This window comes from Macrobrachium rosenbergii, chromosome 48 (assembly GCF_040412425.1).
Source record: "Macrobrachium rosenbergii isolate ZJJX-2024 chromosome 48, ASM4041242v1, whole genome shotgun sequence".
Classification (NCBI taxonomy): domain Eukaryota; kingdom Metazoa; phylum Arthropoda; class Malacostraca; order Decapoda; family Palaemonidae; genus Macrobrachium; species Macrobrachium rosenbergii.
This window is the reverse complement of record NC_089788.1, coordinates 58,753,725-58,774,547: the sequence shown is the minus strand read 5'-3', so window position 1 is coordinate 58,774,547 and position 20,823 is coordinate 58,753,725. Positions and strand designations below refer to the sequence as shown.

At 38.7% G+C, this 20,823-nt stretch overlaps 1 protein-coding gene across 6 annotated transcripts in view; it reads left to right on the top strand.

Annotated features, from left to right (window-relative positions):
* Window positions 1-20,823, top strand: part of LOC136831425 (cytochrome b5 reductase 4) — a 110,764-nt gene that overhangs the window by 26,721 nt on the left and 63,220 nt on the right. For 2 of the 6 annotated variants that reach the window (XM_067091873.1, XM_067091868.1), the window contains exon 1: window positions 7,119-7,488. The exons of 2 other annotated variants lie outside the window; for them this stretch is intronic. The gene's annotated coding sequence lies outside the window, so the exon portion shown is untranslated. Of the gene's footprint in view, window positions 1-7,118; window positions 7,489-20,823 lie in introns of those variants that run through there. 2 more of the 6 variants (XM_067091869.1, XM_067091870.1) reach the window with 2 other exon arrangements.

The following is a 20,823-nucleotide window of genomic DNA, read 5'->3' as shown; positions in this document are numbered from 1 at the left end:
CCATTGTGTTATTAGTGCATGTTATGAAGGTGTTCTCTGCAACCAGTCAGGCCGTTTTGTTGGTGTTCCTGTACAGAAAACTCATATTTTCCAAGTCTATTTTATGGTCATTTTTGCAAAAATGTGTCCGTATGTAACGTGATTTTATGCTTTGTGTGTATGTATTTAAGTGTGATCTAGTGTGTGTTATTTTGAACAGCCTTTATAGATTTTTAATGACTAATGTTTTAACGAAATTCAGTTTTAGCCATCCAGTACTTTTATTAATTTATTTGATTTTCCATAGAATTCCCTGATGATGTGATTATGAATCACGAAACGTAGGAAGCAATGAAGGAAGTGTGAATCACCAGAGTATTCCTGCCTCTGACTACAATTTATATATATATATATATATATATATATATATATATATATATATATATATATATATATATATATATATATATATGCGAACAAGGTGTTAAAAAGATATCGACCTTTATTCATAAAAAATACTCGTTCAAATACAACAATCTTACACTAATCTCCTTCAAAGTATAGTCCCCTTGGGCTGCCACACACTTCTCCCAACGGTTCTGCCACTGTCAGAAGCAGTGATAGAACCCCTCTTTTGAGATGGCACGCAGCGGGTTCGTCGCATTCTGCATGATGTCTTCTCTTGACTGAAATCTGGTCCCTTTCCATAAATAAAATAAATAAAAAAAAAAAAAACAGGATAAAAACTCTAAGGGATTTCCGGGCCTTATTTGACTCGATAGATTACTTTATAGTACAGTCTCCCTAGCGTATTTGGTCAAAGGAGGGTCTCGGGAGGGTGAAAGAGCGATGCCAAATGTACACTCCTCGTTGTGCAAATAAGGTTATGGAAGACCCCCTTTCGATTCTTTAAAAAAAGTTATATTTAAGAAACACATCTCATTATAATTGATGGCAGTTTTATGGTCTCGAAGAGGAATTCGATCTCTTCGAGCCATTGTTCCGGCTTGTCTTCAGTCCACTTTCCCACAAGGTTATTGACTGTCGACAGAGAGGTATTTGTGGCTGTTGGGGTGGGGCTCGATGCTTGTTGTGCTGCCAAAGCTTCTGCACTATTGTGAGAAATATTGTGAGAAATAGAATATGAAAATATTAATTAAGACAATGTGACATGCTTTCCTCACTTGCTGCCACATCCGAGCGTGGTGGTGAGAAAGAATCAATTATAGTTTTGGGTCAGTAGCCTAGGATTAAGCCATTCCATGAAAGGACCTCTAGGTCAACACAAGGAACAATGGATATATCCCCAAAACGAAGCAACAGTCTTCAAACAAAAGAAGTTATATATAATGCGCAGAATATTTCTCCAAGGAAATAACCCAAGATGGAGCTGTAGCTCGTTATGCAAGCGCTACAAAACGTTCAGCAGAAGCAACAGGATTTAGTGAGAGAACAATTTACCGAATTTTCAAGGACTCAAAAGAAAAAACAGACCAAAACCTGTTACTACTTACGACGAAAGATTTTCACACCGAACTATTTTGAATTTCGACGAAAGGAAGGAAATTCCAACAGTGGAGAAAATAATATTAGAAATGAAAGAGAATACAAATTTCAGTGGATGTGCAGTCATGAAGGAAAGTTGTGCATAAAATAGGATTCAAATTTGCAATAGTAAATGGACGGAAGTTCCTGATAGAGGGAAGTGTTGTGATAAGAGCAAGAACTAAATTCTTACGGGAGATGAAAGACGTGATGAAGACAGAAGTCTGTTCAATTGCCTACCTTGATGAAACTTGGGTAAATCAGAATTACACTCTTAAGTAATTGCTGAGTAGATACAGGGTCTGCAAAGGCAACAGGAATATATCCACCGATTGGTAAAGGTGGCAGACATTATTTTGCGCTCTAGAAATTGGAACAACAAAATTTTGCAAATATATTTATATGAATGAAATAATGCAGACAAATATCATGTGGCTATGAAGAATAGTAGATTACGTAACACCCTGTGCAATAAAAATGATAATAGGTTATAACCTGGTAAAAGTGATCAATGAATTATAAATTAACGAGCCCTTTAATTCCTAAAGGTAGACCAATGTAACTTCAAAAATAATAAAATAACATAGCATAGCAATACTATAGCATAAAATAATGAAAATTAATAAATACTATACTTACGTTTAAATATAAAAGAAATCTGCGAGGAAGAGAGAGAGAGAGAGAGAGCATTTCCAATGCACGGAGATTATTCTTCAAATTACATTTGTGCAATCGTTAAATAACCTCGACAATAAGTAAAATGTAAGAAAAACCAAAGAAACGAAAGAAAAACATTGCTGATTAAAAGGAGACGAATGTTTCTAATAATTACTGGAAGTGATGGGGAAAAACACAGTCCAAAATTATGAATTTGCATTTTAGAAATGTGGGAGAGAGTCACCTGGTGATAATTAATATTTAAATTTCATTTAATTTTTTTTTATCACATATCTCCATTTATGACAATAACGTTTCTAAAAGAGTTAGCGGCAAACCCCGTTGTTTATAAGAGAAACAAAACCAGGAAATGCCAAAGAGAATTATAACGGGTCAAGTCTTAGAAGGAAAGGGTATCCACAATCCACGAGATACTTTCGATTGGCCCCACCGTCTTTTGACCAAGTACGCTAGGGAGACTATAGAATGTGTGTAAATGTTTTGTTTCTCTTCTCTCTCTCTCTCTCTCTCTCTCTCTCTCTCTCTCTCTCTCTCTCTCTCTCTCTCTCTCTCTCTGGCGTGTTCGTTATCGTTGCCCACAGAGAGAGAGAAATGAAACATTTACAGACATTCTAGAGTAATTTATCTAGTCAAACAAGGTGTGCAAATCCCGTAGTTTTTGTAACGAAAAGGGACCAGATTTCGGTGCGGAGAAGATAGCATGCAGAATGCGACAGACCAGCTGCGCGCCATCTCAAAAGAGGTGTTCCATTGCTGCTTCTGACAGTGGCAGTCCAATCTTTGGGAGAAGTGTGTGGTAGCCCACGGGGACTACTTTGAAGGAGATTAGTGTAAGATCGTTGTATCTGAATAGGAATATTTTTTATGAATGAAGGTCGGATGTTTTTTTGAACATCTCTTATGCATATATATATATATATATATATATATATATATATATATATATATATATATATATATATATATATATATATATATATGTGTGTGTGTGTGTGTGTGTGTTATTTTGTTTTAGGTTGAAAAAATATACAGTACTGTATTGATTTTCTATCATACTGTATTTAAATAGGCATGAAGGGTACAGTAACCAACTTACAAACAATTCAGCATACAAACAGCCGTCTCGAACGTAACTCGTTTGTAAGTATGGCTGTGTCTGTATATTGTGTGTTTAATGTGGTTCAAGCCTTCTCTGCAAACTTTGGTAGCTCCTGTTAAAAAACAACGCATAGGTCACTACCACATTCATGCATTAGCTGCTGAATTGTGGATGACCACACTGCAGAAAGCTACTGAAAGCTAGCCTTTTCATTCACTTGCACAGAGGGTTCATCAGTAGCTCATTGACTGCTCTTATCCAAGTCCACACACACTCTGTCCCATTCACAATTACCTCTCATGTACTCTCGTGCTTCCTGGATATTAAATCCCTTCCTTTCCAGTACTTCACTCATCTCATCTTTCCAGCTCTCCTCCCTCTTTGCACTGCTGAATTATACACACTCTCCACAACACCATATTTTATACATTCTTTTTACTTGACCAGACCATCACAAAGTACTCTTATCCATCCTTTCACCAAATCTAACCTTGTTAGCACTCCTGTGTATCTCCACATTTTCACCCTTTCATTTATTCTTACACCACATATATCATGCAAAAAGTTCATCTAACAGCTCCAGCCTTCTTTTTCTTTTCTTTTTTTTTTACTGTCAAATTCACACTTCATTCCCATAAAGGAGAGTTAGCTCAACAATCCATTCATACATTTCCACACTGGCTTTCCTTGACAGTTCAAGCCTCCTTCCTGTCTTTTGCACACACACACACACACACACACATCAAACTATCTTTCTTGGTTCCAACCGAATATTGCATATATTTTCAATCAAATTTCTCCTTGTGCAAACACTTCTAAATTCTTCTACTAGTTTCTGCAGTTTCCGTTCACTATTACTTTATTGTCTGCAGGCTTCAACTGTTCCATGCTACATTTATGACTCATTTTTTCATCCCACAACTTTGCACATACATCCACAGCTTTTGTTCTGACTTCTCACATCACTCCACCCAAAAAGATATGGAGCAGTCACAGAGATGTAACCCAGCCATGTTTCAGACCCACTTATACTCCAAACCAGTCTCTCTCCCGTCTAGATGTTTTAACAGTGACTTTGCATCGATCACAAAAACTTTAATTACTCTCTGGAGTTATAATAAAAGCATTTATGACAAATTTTCCCAGTTGGTTCTGCTTTATGTAGTTTCTGAAAGTACGTTTGTTATTTTTAATCCACTGGTTGGCACCGTTTCAGATTTTACTATAAAGAATAATGTAGAGTTGATATTTAATTGAAACTGAGTGCAGATTAATACCCTGTAGTGATATGTGGTTGGTGAGTTTTAATACAGTATCTTTTATCATCAAACCACCGGCTGATGGTTTATTTGCATTTTTATCTAGCAATCTGCAGAGATGGCAGACGGCTGGATATACCGGTCAAGAAAATTTTAACAGAATTGATTAAACTATGTTTAAAAGTTTGTAAATTAGAATTTAGCGGGAAAATAGTCTCAAAATTTGGTATGACCAAGGGAATTAATTTCTCTCTGTTACCAATTCCCAGCAATGTGTTCTTTAATTTTTTTTTAAGAGCAGAATGTCAGGTAAAATGATTCCACTCATTGTAATATGGTTTAGGTATGTTGACGTAACCTGCATTCAACCCAGGGATGAAAATGTAAATAGTTAATTTCGTAGATCAATCTGTTGGTATCATCGATAAAGTTTACTTTCACTCTCTTGATGATAACATAATGGTAACAGCCTAATGGATTTAAACATAGTGTGCAATGAAGACTTGCTGATATTTCGTCCCAAAGGCGGTTTTTAGTTTTCTGAAAAGAAAACTATTGTGCCGGCTTTGTCTGTCCGTCCGCACTTTATTCTGTCCGCACTTTTTCTGTCCACCCTCAGATCATAAAAACTACTGAGGGTAGAGGGCTGCTAATTGGTATGTTGATCATCCACCCTCCATTTCCAGTGCACGTATTTATGACTATATAGCCTCAGTAGTTTTTATTTTACTTGAGGTTAAAGTTAGCCATAATCGTGCTTTGGCAACGGTATAGGATAGGCCACCACCGGTACGTGATTATACGCCGCACAGAAAACTCGATTGCGCCGGAAAAACTTCGGGCGCATATTTTACTTGTTTTTCTGGTCACAGCAGATAAGTAAAGAGATTATTATCCACATCCATGCTCTTAGACCAATTACGAGAGGTAGTCTTAAGTATATTTAGGATAATAAGGTATAATCAGGATCCAGACAAGAAATTGAAATGACTTATTACTGGTTGTATTAGACAATGCATTGAGAAGGACAAAAAAGACTTTTTATGATGATAACAGCGGAGAAAAATTTAACGCAAAAACCGTACTTATACTTCCATATAGAAATTTCTTTGAAGATATTCCCTACTTTCTTAAAAGGGCCGAGTTATTGTGGCATATAAAAGCGGCAATGCAATACAAAATCAATTATAAAGAATTCTCGTAACAGCCCATCAGAGGATGTCCACACCAAAATCCCTCGTCTGTCATGTGACAATATCCATTTTGGCTCAACAGTAAGGTCATTGCGAAAGGTAGAGGAGAGCATAAAATGTCTTATGATTGGGTGGGAGGAAAGGCCTTCCTGGATTGGCGGTGAAGTTGCATTTCATCTCAGACAAAGATCAAAGTGATCTTGATCAGTTCTAAGTGATCTCAGGTGTATAAAAATAGTCAGTCTGAAGGAAATGAATTCAGTTTGATTGAAATCATAAGCCATATCGAAATCTCTGGTAAATGCACTTTTTAGCTAGGGTTAAAGAGAGAGAATGAAATGGAAAGAGAAATGAAAACGGAAGCCTTGACAAATTTAAAGATAGTGGAAAACGAAAAAAAGTAACTCTATCTTAGGCTTGAAAGTTAAGGAAAAAATAGGACGAGAAAGTATAGGGAAATGGGAAACTGGAAGGGTTTGGTCGATCCTTGGAAGGGTGACCACAATTGAATATTCATCATGAACTCGGTTGCTGGTGTCTTGATCAGTGAAGTTGACCAGAATGAGGCCTTGCCAGTGCACGTATGTGTGACTGTCAGTGGATGCATTTGTGCATGCATAGGCCTGGGTCTGGCACCCTCATCCCAAAATTCTCTGTCTAGAACATTTCAGCTGTCCTCAGAAGGAAAAAGGGTGTAGAGGATGTTCATATATTTTGATGGAGTACTGGACACACTCTTCCGTCGTATTCTCTCTCTCTCTCTCTCTCTCTCTCTCTCTCTCTCTCTCTCTCTCTCTCTCTCTCTCTCTCTCACAGCCCCTGGCATGATCCACAGTAGTCATCTAATAAATTTGTACATAATTTACTATGTAAGTCAGCAGAACTAACTGGAGTTTTAGGGAAGATGCCCAAATGAAATGACTGGAAGTGTTATGGTCCTTTTCCCTCGTAATTCAGCCCTGAATGGATGAATGTTTTAGAAACTGTTGTCTTGATGTTTTCTGGACCCACCTTTATTATGGGGAAAATGGAGTAAGGGTGTAAAACTAAAACATAAACAGCGTGAGAGGTAAGCCTAAATTGTTGAGCTGGCTTAACACTGAAAGTCCTGACAGGTAATGAGAGATACTTCACCTGGAAGAGCCATGGGAGAGGAAGCGTAGGTAAACCTATTGTGGAGGAGTAAGTGAAAAAGGGGGTGGGTTGATGAGCAGTGAGGGGAAAGGAGGGGAGATAACCTAAAGGGATACGCGGCTCCCTCGCCCACCCCCCCCCCCAATATCTCGCCCCTCCCTCCCCTCCCCCCTCCCCCCTCCACCCGCACTGTGAGCCTCCTCACTCCAGTCTCCAGTACTTAAAGCAGTGGCAGTGCAGCGGTTGACTCCGTGATGAAAGGATCGTAGCTTTCCACCCACGGCGTAATCGTCTCTCTCGAACGGCCGCAGCTCGTTCGTTGTCACTCGGGCGCCTTTCTCTCCTCTTGGACGGCCTGAAGTTTTCCAGGAACGTGACGTCGGGACGTTAGTTTCCCCATTTAACTGAAAGGGAACTTCCAGGACGTGGAAAGGCAGGCGTTTCTAGTATAATTGTATTCTTCGAAGTGCGATCGGACAGGAGCCCTCCGGCGCTGACCTGTTGCACCTTTTCTTACCTTGCCACAACTGCACTTTTTTGCTTTTTGACGGTTTTGTATTGTTTCTCTTGAGTGATATTGCCCGTGATATAAAGAGCGAAGGTATGTACTTGGATTTTGTTCTGATAGCAGAATACATTCTGCTCATTTTGGAATTTTGTGCCGTTTTATAAAAGAAAGAGACGTTATATACTCTGTTCCGTTTGAATAATAAAATTTAGCAGAGGTAGTGAGACCAAGATCATTTTATAGACGTATAAATATACGTGTGTTCTTTATTGTTGATATATATATATATATATATATATATATATATATATATATATATATATATATATATGTGTGTGTGTGTGTGTGTGTGTGTATGTGTAATTTTATATATATATATATATATATATATATATATATATATATATATATATATATATATATATATATAATGTACACACACGCATAAATTTACACAAATTTGTAGACATGAAAGGTACCGAAAATACAGGGTTTTGTCAACAGTAACATATAATTCTCTTTATGTTAACTCAGGACTAGTGCATTGTAATAGTTGTATTTTACAAAATATGAAATTGTCTATTACAGAGAAAATGAATTTCAAAGGACAGTCATGTTTGAATGTCGGGGTTCTGATTCATAAATGAGATTTCATTTGCATCCTGCAAGCACTGTAGTTCTTCCTGGATGATAAGGCCCTTCCTTACCAATACCTCTTCTGCAAACTATCCAGTAATTTGTAGGTCTCCCTCTTCTCCTTCCTCCTAACGCTTCCGGATTTTATACTTTTCTCCAGCCCTACCGATAGTTTTAATTATTTAGGATGCACTGTCACAAGTGATGGAAAATGCGAAAAAGAGATGTGGAAGAGAATATCCATGGCAAAAGATGCATTTGGTAAGATCAAGAAATTAGTCACCAACTCGAAAATATCTATGAATCTAAGGATGAAGTTTGTGAAATGTTTTGTTTGGTCTGTATTGTTGTGTGGCTGTGAAGCTTGGACCTTGAGGAAGGCAGACGAGGAGAGGTTACAGGCTGCAGAGATGTAGTTTTGGAGAAGGATGCTGAAAATATCATGGACAGAAAGGAAAACTAATGAGTAGGTATTAGAGAGAGTAGGCACTGAGAGAGAACTTTGGCTTCAGTGAGAGGTAGACAAATACAGTTTGTGGGTCACATAGTGAGAAGACAAGAACTAGAACATCACTCTTTCACTGGTAAAATCAATGGAAGGAGTACGAGAGGAAGACCTAGACAAAAATATATGGATGGATTGGTGAGAATGACTGGAGGAAGAATGTCTGCAGCTCACGTGCTGCAGAGAGCCAGAAATAGAGAGGAGTGGCGAGCCATGATTGCCGACGTCCTTGGGGATATGGCACCTGGATGATGATGACCTTCTGTCAACTGACCAAACCTTCTCAAAACACTGCTTTACCTTCTCATCAGTGCGAACATTTCTACCACTTTTATGTATCGCCACATTTCCCACTCTTCCAGTTCTTCTGGACAGACAGTTCATTTCTACAGCTTACACCTTTTTACATCTTTGCATTCATTATCCACGCTTCACTTTCATAAAGAAGTCGTCTCAACAGTTCCTTCCTACATTCCCATCTTGGCTTCCATGTAAACTACAAGTCTGTCTTCCACCTTCCTTGCTTCTTCTGTTCTGTTACTCGCCTTTTTTCATCCTACAATCTTCCATTATTATAAAGGGATGTCCACAGTATGTTTATGAGTAAATACGTGATTTTGAAACAATATAAGTCACTCATAAAGTGGATGCTTTTGAATTTTTGCATGGCTGCTCTCTTCAGCCAGCTGAAAAAAAGTTAAGTATATGTTAGTTTAACCAGACCACTAAGCTGATTAACAGCTCTCCTAGGGCTGGCCCAAAGGATTAGACTTATTTTACGTGGCTAAGAACCATTTGGTTACCTAGCAACGGAACCTACAGCTTATTGTGGAATCCGAACAACATTGCAACGAGAAATTAATTTCCGTCACCAGAAATAAATTTCTCTAATTCTTCATTGGGCGGCCGGAGAATCGAACGCAGGCCTAGGAGAGTGCTAGCCGAGTACGATATCGACCCGTCCAATGAGGAACTCAGCCAACGGAGGAGGACCATAATACAGACGGACGAAAAATGCCATTTTAGATTCATTGTTGACTTGTATTGTTTCAGAATGAAATATATACTCTTATACATAACTGCTGATATTTATTTATTTTTATTTCTGGCCACAGTGTAGTGATGAACTATAGATTTGTTGTGATCCTCCTTTTATGATTCAGCCACTTCCATTTTTCAACCATCCATGTTCATTGCTCCATAATTTCTAGTTACCAATTACCCTAATATATTCATTCTTGCTTACATTTTCTCTTTTTCATGCATGCTCATGAATATTTTTGTTAGGATCAAAGTATATCCAACTATCAGTTCCCTTTCTAACACGTTTCCACAACATTCTCTCCATTGCCAGTTACTCCATGAACTCCATGCCTAAGTACAGTGACATCTCTTTCTTTGTCACCCATTTTTGCACTGACATCACCTAGAACAGCCACCCTTTCATAATTTCCAAACCCGACCAGATACTCTTTCACTCTTATTTCTCCATTTTTGGCCCATACGCACTCAATAATACAACTTGTTTTTATTTCGTCACTGAAACTTGCTGGCGCAGTCCTTGAACTAACACATCTATCCACCTTCACCTTTTTCCAAAGCTTTCCTGACGTAACACTTGCTCCCTCATTTCTGTCTCTACACAGTCCAGTGACCCCATACACAATCGCTCTTTGTCCTTTGCATTACATAGCTGCCTTGCCCTTTCACCTTTGTATCAGTCACTGACGAAGCATTCAGTTTTCTTTTCTTAAATATATCATCAGTATTACACATTTCCTGATTTTTGCACCATAGTTGAACATGGATTATGGGTTGCAAACCTCATGCTCTCAGGCATTTGGTGATTTTCACACCACATAGTGTCAAGAATGCCATTACTGTATTTTGCTTTTCCCACTATCGTATTAGACATTTAGGGGACATAACCGCCAGCCAGTGTCCGCAGCCCTATATACGTTGTATATGCACCCCAGTCCATTGGTACTGCATATGGCAGTAGCGTCCAGATTGTATCCCTTACCACTACTGCACTGGCTTTTTATTTAAATTGGATATCCGTGTGAGCTTAGGCAAAAGGAATAAATGGATTTCTGAGCCATGTCTCCTTTATGGAGGTGAAGTTGGATAATGAATGCAAATGAGAAGAAAATGTTACACCTGCTGAGATTATTTTTTTTTATTTTTTGTAATACATCCATCTAAAAAGAACTGATATGGTGAGAAATGTAGAGATACATAGTAATAGTAATAGGATTAGCACTGCTGAATAGATGAATAAGAGAGTATTGAGATGGTATGGTCTTGTGGAAAGAAAGAAGAGGTTCAGGAAGTTTGAGGGTGTCTACACGATAGAGATGAGTAAAGGGTTGTGTAGTGGGGTTTAACATGCTCTGTTAAGCCTTCTGTGTGCATGTGTATATGTGTGTGTGTGAAGCTATTAATGTTGCGGAAGGTCTCAAAAGTCAAAAGTATGGATGTGGAAGTGAAAAAAAAATTTCTGTTTCAACACTTAAAGTCCCTATTCTTAGGACCACTGCAAAAATATCATACTTGAACTCTAAGACTAAAATAGTATTCCCAATAAAACACACCGTTAATGCATTAAGTAGGAAGTAAAACCAAAAACATATAAATTTCTGAGTTCAGCTGATGAGAAATGAAGCATAAGTAAAGAAATGGAAAAATGAAGATAAGGAATTATCACTAACTATGAACGAAAACAAAATTTGTCTAAAATGCAGAAGGAAATTTACTTTGTTTCATTTCTCATCAGTTTTTCCTTAACTTTTACATTCGATTTTTATGTATTCTATTTTAATCAAACAGCTGCTGACTGCTTCTTATAGCCGTGAAGGTGTGAATATGAATTGAAACAACAGGTGATACAAATGAAATTGTAATATATATATATATATATATATATATATATATATATATATATATATATATATATATATATATATATATATATATATATATATATATATGTGAGAGACTGTGAAATATTTTCTGTTAAAACAGAATTCCATCAATTACAAGGAGCTTATAAAAACGCCAAAATGTTGAAAGTTAATACTATATTGCAGAGTCCAACTGTCTCCCTTCAGGCAAGTAATGAAGAGGGAGACAGTTGGTCTCTGAAATATAGCATTAACTTTCTACATTTTGGCGTTTTTATGCCGTATAATTTGCTTGTCAACATGTTCGATGTAGAGGGCCCACTTCCTAAACCTATTAGAAAATGTTGCGTTTTCTAAATATTATTACTACGAGTCGAGCTCTACCCCTAGTTGAAATTCAGACTGCTACGAGTCCGAGGGCAGCATCCACTAAACGATAGAGTGACAAAATAATATTAATAACAAAGGGACTGGTTCTTTTCCCGTCGTTGTCAAGCTTGGGAGTTCTTTCTCTCCTCTCACTCTTCTGAATAGAAGTCTTCGCAGTTCGTGAGAGGCAGCCTCGTCGCCTCCATCATAAAAGGAACGTGACACTTCGTTCCTTCCCCCTCTTCGTTTGTTCTTGCACCGAAGAAGAGTGAGTCTTCTCCTGTCAACTGATTCTCTTTCGTTAAACGACAACAAATGACTATCGGGAGGTCATTAAGGAAACGTAACGAGGATCTTGTCAAGCTAATCCATATTGATGGCCGGAGTTCCTCGAACCACTCTCACTTCCTCCCAGCCCCCCCTCCGCAGAGGAAGGCTAAGGCATCCGATATTTAATTATGGCGGTTGTGTAATGAGTGCTATTACGTGAATGGAAGACATGAATTAGTCAGTCAGCCAGAAGAGAGAGCTTATAGTAAGTGACGGGCTGCCTTGGTCCCGATCAATATTCCCAACCTCCACGAATTCAGAATAATTCTGCATCACTGACGTGAATCGCTGTGAACTGGAAAATCACGGAAAGCTTAAGATGAAAAGAAGTAAATTGTAGATGCCTAATATGCCATGCAACTGAAAATAATGGCTATTTAATATTGTTTCTCAGGAGTAATAACGATTGAATGTATTGCCTCCCGGAAGTAGTAACTGCTAGCTATTGCTAACTGTAACATTTTTCAACATGAAGTTGAAGATACCTACCAAGTCGTCGGATTCCTAGTTTCTAGTTTACATTAGGTTTTTATTGAGGCTTGGGTGTGTTTTACACTAATACGCAATGAAGACTTTGATTGTGGAAACTTTTACCGTTACTTAACTATATGTTGTATAAAATATTCACTTACTATATAATATACAATGTCCGAAATACTTTGTGTAAAGCACTTGATACATAAGACTGCATAAAATTGTAAGGTGCTTGTTAACATGCGTCACATTTTCAAAATAAAGATAAATTATGAATTACACGTTACTAGGAATGTTTTTGTAGAAACCTCCCGTTGCACATTTTCAGAAATATTCAGGAAATGAAGCATTCTAAGCAGCTTCGACATTTCTTGTCATTTTCCCAGTTACTTTTCCCGTGATAAAAATACAGCATAAGAAGTTTCTTCTCGCGACGCTGCTTCCTTAAGCATCATTTATAGGTTCCATTTCGAGGGGAAGAAGGTTCTGGCCCGTAGGGGAATAATGCCGTCAGCGCACCTCATGCGGTGCACTGTAGGCATTACTTAAGGTTCTTTACAGCGTGCCTTCGGCCCCTAGCTACAACCCCTTTTACTGTACCTCCATTTATATTCTCTTTCTTCCATCTTACTCCCCCACCCCCTCCTAACAGTTGATTCATGGTGCAACTGCGAGGTTTTCCTCCTGTTACACCTTTCAAACCTTTTACTGTCAGTTTCTGTTTCAGCGCTGAATAACCTCATAGGTCCCAGTGCTTGGCCTTTGGCCTTAATTCTGTATTCAATTCAAAAGAAGGTTCTGTTTCTTTCTTCTGTGTGGAGGTGTCCGTGACGCAGGCGCAGGAGGCACCCCTGGAAAAACTGATCCCTGGAGCGTAGTTGAAATCTGCAGAAGCTGACTGCCAGACCAAGCTTTAATGAATGTGAGAGGACTTTGCCGGGACGGGGTCGAGGTAAACAAATTCGTGACAGTTGTTTACCTCGACCCCCTCCCGGGAGCTGGGGAGGGCCTGCCTTTCCCTTCGGCTCAAACCTAAAATAAGAAAGGTTTTCACTTGCAGGGAAATCGACATTCCAATTTACTGCGTTGAGGAACGCCCTGCTGCAGGCAGTCTTTCTCTTGTATATTTCCTACACGTTTTCCTGACTCAGGTTCGTCCCGCAGGGGGCAGTGCCGTCAGTGCACCTCACGTGGTGCACTGTAGGCATTACTTAAGAGTCTTTGCAGCGTTCCTTCGGCCCCAATCTGCAACCTCTTTCGTTCCTTATATTGTACCTCCGTTCATATTTTCTTTCTGCCATCTTAGTTTCCCTTCTCTCCTAACAATTGTTTCATATTGCAACTGCGAGTTTTTCCTCCTGTTACACCTTTCAAACCCTCTTACTGTCAATTTCCCTTTCAGCGCTGAATGACCTCGTAGGTCCCAGTTCTTGGCCTTTGGCCTAAGTTCTATATTCTATTCTATTCTAATTCAGGTTTGTTTTTACGGTATGCGTCGGCTTTCCATACACTCCCATTTTCTTCTACTTCTGTAGACTATTGGTGGCCATAGGATACTTAACTCGAAATCGTCGCATCGTTTGTGGCCTTGACGACTCCTGGGGCAGGGGCGGGGTTTTGGGGGGGACATTCGAGATTATCAAGATGATTTCCCTTGAGGAGGAGTCATCGCTTCACAAGGGCTGCCGCATCTGGTGTCTGCCGGTTTCCTCTCTCTGCCTCAGTTTCCTCTCTCGATAAAGCTTCCGATTATTCAGCCTTCCTTGGTAACATTGCCAAGGGCGCTGTCAGGTGCGCAGTTCCAAGCCTCTCCCGTTTTTGCTTATTCGAGCGTTATGCTTTTCCTGAAATCGAGAACGTGTAAGCCTTTCAGCATTAATGAAGCTAATACACACACACACACACACACACACACACACACATATATATATATATATATATATATATATATATATATATATATATATATATATATATATATATATATATATATATATATATATATATATATATATATATAACACATATAGACATTATATATATATAATTATATATTGTGTCCTAATGTCCGTTCCCTGTCTGAGAAAACCAGGCAAATCTGAAAATTGCAACAGACGTAGGAAGCTGGTGCGAGTGGTATGGGAAACTTGACCAGGAAAGCTATAGAGGAGCGAGCGAATGCTAGGCGCGGCTCCTTCCACTTTAAGGTCTTCAAAGTACTGTGACGTCACTAACGAGAGATTCGGTCCCCATCACATTTCTTTGAATATCCTAGAGAAGGCAAGTCACTATGAATGAGGAGTATTTTGCGTCTGTGCTTTATCGATGGTTCGTGGAGTCGGAAAGTGACGCTTTTCGCCTTGTGCCGTTGGAGGCCGTGGCGGTAATGTATACTTTAACGATGTTATTTATATCTGCTGCAATATTTCTTGTTCAGGTATGATTTCTGGGGGTCGTCCGCAGGTAGCGTTGCTCTTCCGCGTTGCAAGTTCTTATTTAGTCTTTGCTTCATTGATTGTAACTCAGTCGATTTACTTGTATTTTTGTTTATTAAATTATTTTTTTTTTTAATACGCAAGCTTTTCATTCTGTATTTCCCATTATCTCCTTTAACTAATTTAAAATGAACACCACATTCATTAGAAACTTGTGTTTAGAGTCAGTGGCCTCTGTAGGCTTGTTCCATATGAATAGGTCTTTGTCTTCGCAATAATAATAATAATAATAATAATAATAATTATTGAGCCGGATTCACTTTTTTCCCTTCCCCTCTGTCCGTGATCTAAATCCAGCCAACCTCGACAGCTCGATCCAAGTGTTTACTAACGAATCAGCTCGTCAGTTCTGTTTATGCGCTTTTCGTCCAATCTTGAAATGTGTTTACCTAGATCTTCAGAGCATTTAATTTCTTTTTTTATTAATTTTAGCGTGGTTTTTGTCTATTTACCGCATGTTGATCGACATTTATTTGTTTTGGTAAGTCTCCTGAGGAATAAATCTTGGAGTGATCGTAATAATTTTTGAAATTTGAAATTCCTATATTAAAAGTCCGTAGGCGTGTAAGTATTATTGAATCCGTCGTGAGCTCTAACATACGAACCTGATTAATTTAATGATTAATATTGATTTTGTTGTAAATCCCCCCCCCCCTCCTCCGGTAACGTATCGTATCGGAATCCTTTAAGAATGATATTGGCAACCGATCAGTCACATGCATTTTTGTTAAAAATTGTAGTTTTGAGGAAAACGTTGCAAAGGATGGAAGGAAAGAGCTCTGGTGCAGTTGGATGAAGATAACGTAGGATATCCGGTGTTTTGCAGCGCGAACAGATCGGCGCCATTGTGGTTTAAATCGTTCACTGTTACACAGAATTCTCGACGTCATATCCGCTTCATTCCGAGTTTCTAGTAAAGATCATAAACCATTTTTATTTACTGCAGTTTAATTGTATTGCTGATGAAATTGATGAAACAGAGTTGTTCATTCTGTCGTGTCTAGCTACAAAAGAAATCGTGTTTGATATCGAACCTACAAAGAGAATGGAGTATCAGGCCATTTTTTAAACAAAAAATTTTTTTTTTTATTATTCGCGTTTATTGTTATTTTGTAGAAGCGTCCCTTGAAGTATTTCTTGTAACACACACACACACACACACACACACACACATATATATATATATATATATATATATATATATATATATATATATATATATATATATATATATATATATATATATATATATATATATATATATATATATATATATATATATATATATATATATATATATATATATAAAGTGAGTTAGTAGTTAGCGCAGGTGCTTTGGAAAAACCTTCCATTAACAAGGTTTTATCATTTTTGTCATGATGAATTTGTTTCATTACATAATTTTTTCTTCTCTTCAGTTAAGTATTTTTTTATTATTATTATTATTATTATTATTTTTCTAGGAAGTCCATTAAATATTTGTTGAATCTCTCCCATCCAGGTTGGCACTTGCCAGCATTACTTGAAAGGAACAAACTTCGTTTAACTTTGACCATCAGTGCACCATTTCCGTTAATTGAAAGAGAATCTCTTATACCACTTTAGCCCTCCGTGGTGTAGCGAATAATGGCGTTTAATCGTCGTTTTAATTTTAATATCTCATCCTCCACTTCTCATGTTCACATTAGTTTTTCAGACTTTGAAGCAAACTCAAAACGAAGAGAAATGATACTATTGATACGACTCGACTGTAACATTGCATGGGACTGCCTTCAAGCAGTCGCTCTACCTCATTTTGCGAGCAGCTTGAAGGCTTTTCCTTCCTTACCTCTGGCTATTGTTGCAGTGGCCTCTGGCCTTGGTATGATGGCCCCTGTGGTCCATCAGAATACTGGGAAAAATAAGAGGGAAAGTCTTGAATTTCAGATTTTTTGAAGGGGACTTTGCCCTTTCCTGACCTCGTGGTGGGCGTTGCGTTGCCCTGCGGCGGAAAATAAACTGATAAATGTGAGCTGGATGATGTTGACCGTGTGTGTGCGTTTGTGTGGGTGGGTGTGGGTGTGGGTGTAGAGAAGGTTTTGTTAAAAGACAACGAAAGCTCTCGAGCGGTACTGAATAAAAGATGATTCTTAAAGAGGATGGGAGGATGAGGCTTGGTCAGTGATAGGGGATTAAGTATCTCTTATTTATTTATTTGGTCATTGATTTCTCAGATTTTGTCACTTGAAACTGTGTCTGTTTTTTCTTCTTCATATTTCCAAGAACTCATGGACTCTTCGTTGTCGACTTCATCATTAGACTGATGTTTGAAATGTGAGTTCATTTGGTGTATCTTCCCCCTCACGACCTTGGCCATATTGTGAATCATTATATCCTCCCCCACCGCAGTCAGTGCGCCCATAGGACTAGACGCATTGATGACCACCCATCCAAATACTGAGCAAAGTCATTAGCACCGACCTCTAATAAACAGCTGCTGGTACTGGGGATATTTATACTGTGAGTGACCGAAGATCTCAGTGAACTTGAGCAGTCTGGTGGGAGTTTTAATGGGTCATCGTTAGGTCTGAAAGAGAACGGCGATGCTGAGGCCATCTGTCCGTGTGTGGAGTTGTGGTTGCTTGAGATGCTGAGGTTTGAGTGATTATTTTTGCTTCTGTTAGTTGCTGCAATTGCTATTCTATTATGTTCTCTCATTATTCAACTGCACTCGCAGTTGAATAGTTTCATGAATTATTACAGGCTGTTTAAGCTAGATTTACAGTTGTGTCCTTGTCACCTTCTTACAGTACAAAAGACAGCAGACTGTCTTCTGCTTTTCTTCCAGGAATGTTGGGCTTTTTCATCTGATTTCCACACAGTCTTCGCCAAGGCTATTTAAAGAAATCCTGATCCATTCACAGAATATTATGGCAAGTAAGGAAAGATCTCGTTGATTTTTGGCCGTCTTTTGTTGTCACTCGTGATATCTCCGAGGCATTTGATAGTCTGGCATAAAGTTCTGGTAGCCAAACTAAATGGATATAACTTCACTTCTTCCCTGTGAGAGTTTATTTCCTCCTTTTTTTTTTTTCCTAATTGCTCTCTACTGGTTGTTGTTGACGGAGCAGCATCTGCTTCCCTGTCTACAGAGGTGGCCGTCAGGATTTTGTTCTCTAGCCTAGCCTCTTCCTCATCTTTATCACTGACTTTCAACCCCCATTTATCTTCTTCCTTCACCTTCCTGGCCCTCTCCTGGTGATGGCATTCAGTCTCAGATTACCCTGTTCTTAGAAGCTAATTCTGATCTCGTAGGCTGATCTCTGAGGAGATCCCATAAAGCAGTTAAATTGAGAGAGTTTCCTTGCTTCCTTGTCTCTTTCTCCTCTCCCATCCAGTTCTTTAATTATTTTTAATAAAACTGAATTGATTCTCCTACTCATACTTTGTTTTGGGATGTACACGGTGGCTTTAACATGATTCAGATTGTTAAATCTGTCTTTAATAAGGCTGGTTGTGTATTTTTTACATTCCATCATTTTTTTTCTGTAAAAGAAAACTATTGAGGTGGCTTTGTTTATCCGTCCGCACTTTTTATCTCCGCTCCCAGATCTTAAAAACTACTGAGGCTAGAGGGCTGCAAATGGGTATGTTGATCATCCACCCTCCATTCATCAAACATTCCGAATTGTAGCCCTCTAACTTTAGTAGTTTTTATCTTTATTTAAGGTTAAAGTTAACCATGATCGTGTGTCTGGCAGCGCAACAACACAGGCCACTACGGCCGGCTGAGAGTTTCATACAGCATTATACGCAGTACAGAAAACTCGATTGCGCCGTAGAAACTTCGGCGCTGTTTTTACTTGTTTTATTCTTTCTCTTCCTTTTAGTTGCTGGCCTCTCTCTCTCTCTCTCTCTCTCTCTCTCTCTCTCTCTCTCTCTCTCTCTCTCTAGGTTATTTGAGTCAGTGTATTATTAACCTCACAGAGAAAATCTTTTCCTCTTCGCGGAGGGCTATGTTACACACGTCAGGCCACCTCTTCCAACATTACTGTGGAAGTTGACAATTTTAACAATCACATCTTCCGTGCCAAACCTCGGAGTTCTCTAACTTCTGTTCTTCCTGACTCTCATATCTTATCATTTCCATCCTTCAAGATGCTCCCTCAGGGCTCATCCACACCTTTCATCCGTCCTTTTCCCTGTCTTTTCGGTCCTGGGCTTTAAGAAGGGCATTCGGTTGTGCACCCTAAGGTCCTTTGCTCTGTAAAACGTATATTTATAAGTTGATATGCGCTGTTTCCTAAAGGACTTGAATATTATTATTATTATTATTATTATTATTATTATTATTATTATTATTATTATTATTATTATTATTATTCATAAGATGAACCCTATACATATGGAAAAAGTCCACAGGGGCCATTGACTTAAAATTCAAGCTTCCAAAGAATATGATGTTCATTAGGAAGAAGTAAGAGGAGGTAAGAGGAAATACAGAAAGAAGAGATCTCACTTATTAAAAAAAGAAAAAAATAAATTATTAAGTTTAATGACCAGACAAAAACGTATTAAAATGCAAGGAGAACAGTATTAGGGCAGTAATGCATTGCATCTTCGCTTGAACTTCTGAAGTTCCAATTGCACAACATCCTCTGGGAGACTGTTCCACAGTCCAACGGTGTGAGGAATAAAAGACCTCTGGAACTGAGAAGTTCGACAGCGAGGCACATTTTCTGCATATTGTTGCTGCTGTCCAGCGAATCTGGTATATTCGGACAACAGGATGAAGGCCAGCCATGATCCGGAATGTTATACGAATGAAGTCATGTGCCTCATTACAATACAGATGCACGTCGGCCGCGTGAGGGAGGGGTGGCATTTTGGCAGAGCGCTTAGAAATACGTTAATTTATTCCGCACGGAACTGCTCTGAGCTAGTTTTGAGTAAAGAGAAGACTCTTTGTTTGTATGTTTGCAGTTGTCCTGTCTCATTTCACTGGACTGACACATCAGTTTTGCGTGCGACGAGGCCTCATGAATTGATTATAGTTATTCGATGCACCTCATTCGGAAATGCATCAATTTAGACCCAAGGTAATAAGATCTTTTTACTATTCTTTTTATGTATCGAAGTCATATTTTCGGTATTACGTAATTATGCGGTAGATTATTTCATATCTTTCGATGTAATTGTGCGGTGACATTGATTCTTCAGGAAGTTTTGTTGTACACTGCGTTGACTAGTTCTGTCTTCAGGTCTTTTGTCTCGCCAGCGGTTGCCGTCAACTTCACTACTGGAATGACTTTATCGTTCGACTTAGCGCAATAACTTGAGAAATGACGCTCTTAGAATCTGGAAGATTGGCCTTTTCCCACAGTGCTGTTAATTGTGAAATAAAGCTCTGTCTGTCCGTCCTTCCGCACTTTTTCCTGTCCGCCCTCGATCTTAAAAACTACTGAGGTCAGAGGGCTGCAAATTGGTATGTTGATCATTCACCCGCCAGTCATCAAACACACCAACTTGCAGCCCTCTAGCCTCAGTAGTTTTGATTTTATTTAAGATTAAAGTTAGCCATATTCGTACGTCTTTCACCGCTGTAGGTACCAACAACACAGGCCACCAGCGGGCCGTGGCTGAAAGTTTCATTGAGCATTATACGCTGTACAGAAAACTCGATTGCGCCGAAGAAACTTCGGCGCATTTTTTACTTGTATTAGATTTAGTGCAGCTC